Raw genomic sequence first — 6,825 nt, forward strand, 5'->3', positions numbered from 1 at the left:
TTTTGTTGTTAGAACAAGTTTGTACAAGCAGAGGAAGGTGATACTTGTGTACACGGGAAAAGATAAAAGCAGACAAATAGAAGATCAAGCAAAACTCTATATTTAATGAGTACAACCAGTGCAGGAATTCAACATTATGCAAAGATGTTTATTTTAATGCTTTAGGATCAAAAAGGTCAGACCTGTTTTGGCCAAAAACACTCAAAAATCAGGTAATTTTTTATATTGAATATATTTTTGTGATTCTTTGCCCTAAATATGCCATTTGCTAGATATTACTATTTAGCAATCATTACATTGAGCCAAGTTCAAATCTATTTATCATCATTTTAAAACATTTGTACACTAAAAATTGTAGTTGAGTAAATCTGTTACATGGTACCTGACACACAGATGGAAATTTGCCCCAGCAATATCAAATAATTGTTAAAAACCCATATCCAGTTAAAACACATACACACATTTTCCACCAACAGGCACGATACTTGATGTTTTACTGTATTTGTATCGCACACATCATTTCTGGACTGGACTTCTGGGATCTGCCACACTGACTGAACAATCTTCTGGGACTTTAGAGGGAAATTCTGGTTGTAGCTGATGTGAAGTTCTTCACTCAGCCGGTCCTCTCATCTCAAACACTTTAATGAGCGTCTCAGAGACCAGTGGCTGTTTGTTTTTGTCACAGTGGCTGTAGTTCAGTCTCGGTGTGCTCTGTGAACAATACAAATAGGTTCATTTCAATTACATTTGATATTACAACTTACAGAAAGTATGTAAACACCAAAATTGGTCGGACTGAAGATAGATAAACATTCATATTCTGTTAAACACACTTACTGAACGAACAAATCATCTGATCCTTTTCTCTTCCATCCTGTCAGTGAGTGTGATCTAATCCAATACCCGAAACGTGAATGAAATAAAAGAAATATATGCGCTTAACTCATTGAAACGCTTAGCATGTTACTATTAGCTCAGGGCGTCTTACATAAACATTTGTGTGGCGATTTGAGGTGCTGCCAAGTCAGCGTCAGCGGTACAAGACAGCGACGTACATAGTCAACAAAGTACGAAACTTCATATTGAATGGGTAATCTCTTTATGCAGTAGAGTTGGCAAATCCAAAATGATGTGTTTGTCTCATCTCTTTAACAGTGGATCTCAACCTTTTTGGTCCCCCCATTGTACGCAATAATATTTGAAGGCCCCCCTCACTACCCAATACATTTTTTTTTAGAGCTTGGCATAACTAGAAATATGTTTGTTCTTTTGTTTTGAGTCGAATGCGTACCATTGTTCAGTTTTCGCCTGACTAGATTTTCATTTTGAATGAAAATGTACTGACAAACTCCTTTACCATTCACTGGATCTTCACCAAATTTAACATAATCATTAGATCCTGGCTAAAAGATATTAAAACGTTTTGATAGACAATCAGCTCCCTAGTTCATTAGTCAGGGAACTGATCAGGGAGCCGGCCAGTTTGGCCATGACAGGACGTGTTGGAGGGATGTCTTTTTTTAACGGTCATTAAACGTCCAAATGTTTGCTGGGATTGTACAATAAAATAAAATGTTAGCATGAGACATAAAACCTTCTGTTTTGGTATCAAAACCTAGTCAGGCATGCACACACTGAATAAGACATCTACACATTTTTGTTTTGTACCTTTCCTCATTTATAAGCCACATAAATAAAAGATTCTACTACACAATTTTTAAGGTAAGTGTAGCTTGTTACCTGGTAAGCATCTTCTTTGTCTCCAGACTTTTATGAAGCGGTACAGTTTATTCAAGAGCCACATACACAGCATTAGAAATGCAGCCAATGTCCCCAACACAATGACGAATACAACCAAGAACTGGATGTCCTCATATAGCACCTCTGAAACATACATGTAGCATTTGTTCAGCATTTGTTGAAAATAGGAAAGTTATATTAAAACGTTTTCGACATTTGTGTTTTATAGCAAAAACTCTCTAAAATATGTGCGAGCTGATACGCCAGACTACAGAGACCCAGTTTACTTACATTGCAATATATAATGTGTGTTACACATTCAAATGACTTTCTGTAAGTAACCAGTAATGTTATTTTCTGAATAATTTTTATATTTTCACATTATTTTTCTAATTATTTAATTTATTTTACTTGTAAAAACAATTGAACACTGGTATGGATAATCAGCATCTGATGCCAGAAACCACTGTCCAAAGTACAGCATATACTGGTGCAACCAGTGCTGTCAATTTAGATTAGATTTAGTGACTTCCCCGCCCCTTTTGAGACTTTTTTCAAAAGCGACAAATCTAGCAACTTCTGGGACAAACCTTATCTAGATTCCATGGCTCACCCACTGATATAGATCAGTGGACTCACCAGTATGACGTCATCAAGCGGCATTTAGCGACCAGTTTTAGCTACTTTCAGCTGAAAGCAATTGGCAACACTGGGTGCAACTGAAGGACAAATAACTTTAAAGCTACTCACCAGTTACAGTCAATACCAGACCCATATCTTTGCTGCTACCAGACATTTCTGTCACAGTGATTATGTAATAGCCGGAGTCTTGGAGAAGTAAGTTGGATATGGTTAGAGAACCGTTGGGATGCGTTTGCACTCTTCCCTCGTACATTTGCGTGACATTTGCAGAGCCACCAAGGACCCAAGCTGCAATCCTTTGCTGCCTGTTTATGGAACTGAACATCCATCTGATTGTTGGAGTCCCAATGCATGTGATGTCCACGGAGAAAAGTGCACTTCCCTGAACTGGTGCAGTGACAGTGTTTCTTGGCACCTGAATGGTAATTGCCTGAGCTTTAGAAAGTAGACAGAGGAGAAGTGTGACGTGCATTTTTGGGGGATGTTAAAATATTGTAATATAATATTGTAATAAAAGCAGCACATTTCCATAGACCATCAACTCTGTGACTCTGTATTGCTCTGTTAGTATGATGAGACTGACATTACAGTTTCAGGACAGGAACTATTTGTCTGAACAATGCAAGTGTAGGATTTGAGGGTGAACCAGACACAAATGAATCGTGCAGATGATTTGTTCAAACAGAATATTCTATAGAATTCTGAATCAACACTCAGGACCCTAAAACAGGGGGCTGGCTCATCTTCCATTTGGGACGCCATTCAGTCTAGGAACCCCCAGCTAAGTACTTTATGGCCATGCATGCTTCCTAGCTAAGGAAGAGCGTTGTCAACTTGGGGCAGTAAACCCAAGACTAATGTTCAAAAAGACAACACATTGTGACTCACAGCTTGAGCCCCACGAAGATAACGCCAGAGGTTGTCTGATCCCTGAAACATAGATACAAAACAGACCTTCTTCTTTTGAGTGACCTCTGAGTGACAGAGTTGAAATCCACAGGAAAATCCCACAGAGACACAGTTTTTATATATAAACTGCATCAGATCGTTCCAAAACATTTCTAGATGGACCTGTAATCAAGTGCATAATTCTATATCATGTCTAAAATCTATACTTGTGACAATTATGCTCAGATCACTCATAATTCATGTAATTGTTATAATTATTGAATGGTTGTTTGAAAGTGTGCCTTGTTTGGTATGAGTGTAAATCTCTGTTTATAACTTAAATTTTGGCTTGAATGAAATCTGTGTGAAAGGTATCATTTTATTTTTAGAGAAATCATGTCTGAACTGTACTCTCTGAAAGTTAAGAGACCGCAGATAACATGTAATTTATGGTCAGAGGAGGAGAAAAACCACCTCTGAAACAAAGACGATACCTAGTTGGTCAGAACTCCTCAAAGAGGTTGGGAAAACACCTCTGTTTAAATATTCAGGACACGAACAAAGAATCAGACAATGAAGACCAGACGATGAAGAGTAGACGACCTGATCAGAGTAGATCAAGATCAGATGAAAATGGGTTAACAGCTTCATTCAAGCCATCCAGCTACTCTCATCTCACTTACTTTCCTTTTACTTAGTTTCCTTTCTTTTCCGTTGAAAGTCTCGTGTTCTAAGTTAAGTTTTGCCGCAAAGTTTAATCAACGACTCTACAGTCTTTGCCAGCCTCAAAACTTCAAACTTCAGCCAGGAGGGAGACTCCACTCCTCCGCCAGCACACCAGAACGTGATTGGCTTCCCGTGACATCAATCTAGTCATGAAAAGACCTGCAGAAAATGAAAGAACCTGGGAAACATCTTTCTCCAAGCCAAAGACACCGACAAAGGAATCCCCATTTAAAGACACAAACGACAGACACATTTATACCTCCAGATTCTAGCTGAACTGGTGCATTCATACAAAGTCTAATAATAATAGTTACGGCCCGTTCAAATGAACGCTGGACGATTCACTTGCTTGGTTGTAAAATAAGTGACTCTTTTCAAATTCCCAATAAATTAATTAATAATTCCCTTAAATAAATTCCCTAAACTGACCTGTGTCCCTTACACAAGACAGGGAGTGGAATGAATTTTGGGAAACCTGTTTGGAAATAGTCAATATTTTTGTAATTACGTTTGGTGCTGCTAGTGTCATAATGTGCTCACAGAGGAGGCATCAACTGTAAAAAGATGGCAAGTTATGAACATTAGTTGTGCGTAACAAGCTAGTTGTGAAACATTCAGTTTACAATTAGCTGAGCAACTTTAAAGATGTACAGAACCTTGTGGCGCAACGGTAGTGCTTCTAACTCCTAATCGTTGTGTGGTCAAGTCACATCGGGGTCAGATTTCTATCCACATTTACTCTGCTGCTCGAACTCTTTAAACAAGCTAGTTGTAAATATTATCTGAGCAAATATTTAAATGCACAGGACCTTGTGGTGCAACGGTAGCACATCTGACTCTAGATCGGAAGGTTGCGTGTTCAAATCACGTCAGGGTCAGATTTGTCTCCATGTTTACTCTGCTGTTCGAATTCTTGAAACAAACTGGTTTCAAAAATTAGCTGATCGAATTTTTAAATGCACAGGACCTTTGGGCGCAATGGTAGCGTGTCTGACTCCAGATCAGAATGTTGTGTGTTCAAATCACGTTGACGTCAAATTTTTCTCCACATTAACTCTGCTATTCGAACTCTTTGAACAAGCTAGTTCTAAAAATTAGCTGAGAAACTTTTCAGATGATTAGGACCTTGTGGTGCAATGGTAGCACGTCTGTCTCCAAATCAGAAGGTTGTGTGTTCAAATCATGTCAGGGTCAGATTTCTATTTTCATTTACTCTGCTGTTCGAACTCTTTAAACAAGCTAGTTTTAAAACATTCAGTTTACAATTAGCTGAGAAATTTTTCAGATACACAGGACCTGGTAGTGCAATGATAGCGCGTCTGATTCCAGGTCAGAAGGTTGCGTATTCAAATCTTGTCGGGGTCAGGTTTCCAGCTACATTAACTATACCAATTGAACTCTTTGAACAAGCTAGTTATAAAAATTAGCTGAGAAACTTCTCAGCTGCACAGGACCTCGTGGCGCAATGGTAGCAGGTCTGACTCCAGATCAGAAGGTTGCGTGTTCAAATCATGTCGAGGTCAATTGCTCTCATTTTGAGTGCGAGGCTTTTGTTAAATTATGAATCCTTACTGCTAGACCCTACAACTAGTTCAGCAACAGCACAACTGTACCTCATGGAACAAAGCTAGCTCATCTGACAAGGTCACCCAGCTGATGAATTGGCTTGTGACAGGCTGTTCATCCCCATCTCTTCTACTGCTCAAATTGCAAACCATACTTTCAAAGCCTTGTTACAATGTCAGATGTGCAAGTGTAGTTTCAAAACCAGTGTACATACAAACCAACATCCTCCTAACAACTACAAAGATGTATGCAAAGAGCAGCCAATTGCTGTTCGAACTCTTTAAACAAGCTAGTTGCAAAAATTAGCTGAGTAACTAGATGCACAGGACCTGCAAGGCTTTTGTGAAAATCAGGAATCCTTACTGCTAGACCCTACAACAAGTTCAGCAACAGAAAATTTGTGTAGGACCTTGTGGCGCAATGGCAGCGCGTCTGACTCTAAATCAGAAGGGTGCGTTCGTGTTCAAATCATGTCAGGGTCAAATTTCTATCCACATTTACTCTGCTGATTGAACACGTTAAACAATCCAGTTGTAAAAAATTCAGATAACAACTATCAAAGCAATTTCTCAGCTGCGCAACGGTAGCGCGTCTGACTCCAGGGCTGCGTTCAGCCCCTGCAAAACGTTTTTTAAATGGAAATGGTGGTGCGTTGAACACCCTGTTCTGATGACGCAAGAGTTGCAACTATGGCAGCTGAGAAAGCCATTCTTTGTGTTCTTTTTGAAGAATTTTCGGAGCCTGATGAAATCGGTATAAATACGTGTTAAATACTGCAAAATACGCTCGATGTTACATTCACTGCCCTTGTCGTCCAGAATAAAAGAGAACATCCCAATCGAGTGAAGGGATTTGTGGAAACTGTGATCCAACCTCGCATTTCAGGATGAAAAGACAAACACTGAAGGATAATCCACTTCTTACCTCCGAGACTGTGTTATGATCTATATGACCTTATTATTTTTATTGTGAGTATTAGGCTTACCATTATTGATTATCACTATTGTTGTGCTATGATATTGTGATATTTACCATTATATAATCAGATCAGAATAGAAAAGTTTATGAAAGTGTCACTCCAAAATACAATAGCAAAATATATAAATAGGTATAGTATTTTTATGTTACAGTAGTCACTTTACATGGACCCATTGTGCGAGCTGTCTCTTTAATACCGCGTGGTTTATATACATGTTGTTGCTGATTGGGCTAACATTTGTGACACACCCATAAAACAAGAGAAAACGTATCTCAAACCTT

The 6,825-nt window shown here is 38.8% G+C and overlaps 1 long non-coding RNA gene and 2 other non-coding genes across 3 annotated transcripts; 2 read left to right on the forward strand and 1 right to left on the reverse strand.

Annotated features, from left to right (window-relative positions):
- Positions 1–79: 79 nt before the first annotated feature.
- LOC127495096 (uncharacterized) lies at positions 80–1,737 on the reverse strand. Its single transcript, XR_007925055.1, has 2 exons — positions 841–1,737; positions 80–714 (listed from the first exon to the last, which is right to left on the reverse strand). It is a non-coding gene; the product is annotated as an uncharacterized LOC127495096 (long non-coding RNA).
- A 3,384-nt stretch (positions 1,738–5,121) lies between these two features.
- trnaw-cca (transfer RNA tryptophan (anticodon CCA)) lies at positions 5,122–5,193 on the forward strand. Its single transcript has one exon. It is a non-coding gene; the product is annotated as a tRNA-Trp (tRNA).
- A 257-nt stretch (positions 5,194–5,450) lies between these two features.
- On the forward strand, positions 5,451–5,522 carry trnaw-cca (transfer RNA tryptophan (anticodon CCA)). Its single transcript has one exon. It is a non-coding gene; the product is annotated as a tRNA-Trp (tRNA).
- The last annotated feature ends 1,303 nt before the right edge of the window (positions 5,523–6,825 follow it).

Source organism: Ctenopharyngodon idella, chromosome 15, assembly GCF_019924925.1.
Source record: "Ctenopharyngodon idella isolate HZGC_01 chromosome 15, HZGC01, whole genome shotgun sequence".
Lineage (NCBI taxonomy): Eukaryota > Metazoa > Chordata > Actinopteri > Cypriniformes > Xenocyprididae > Ctenopharyngodon > Ctenopharyngodon idella.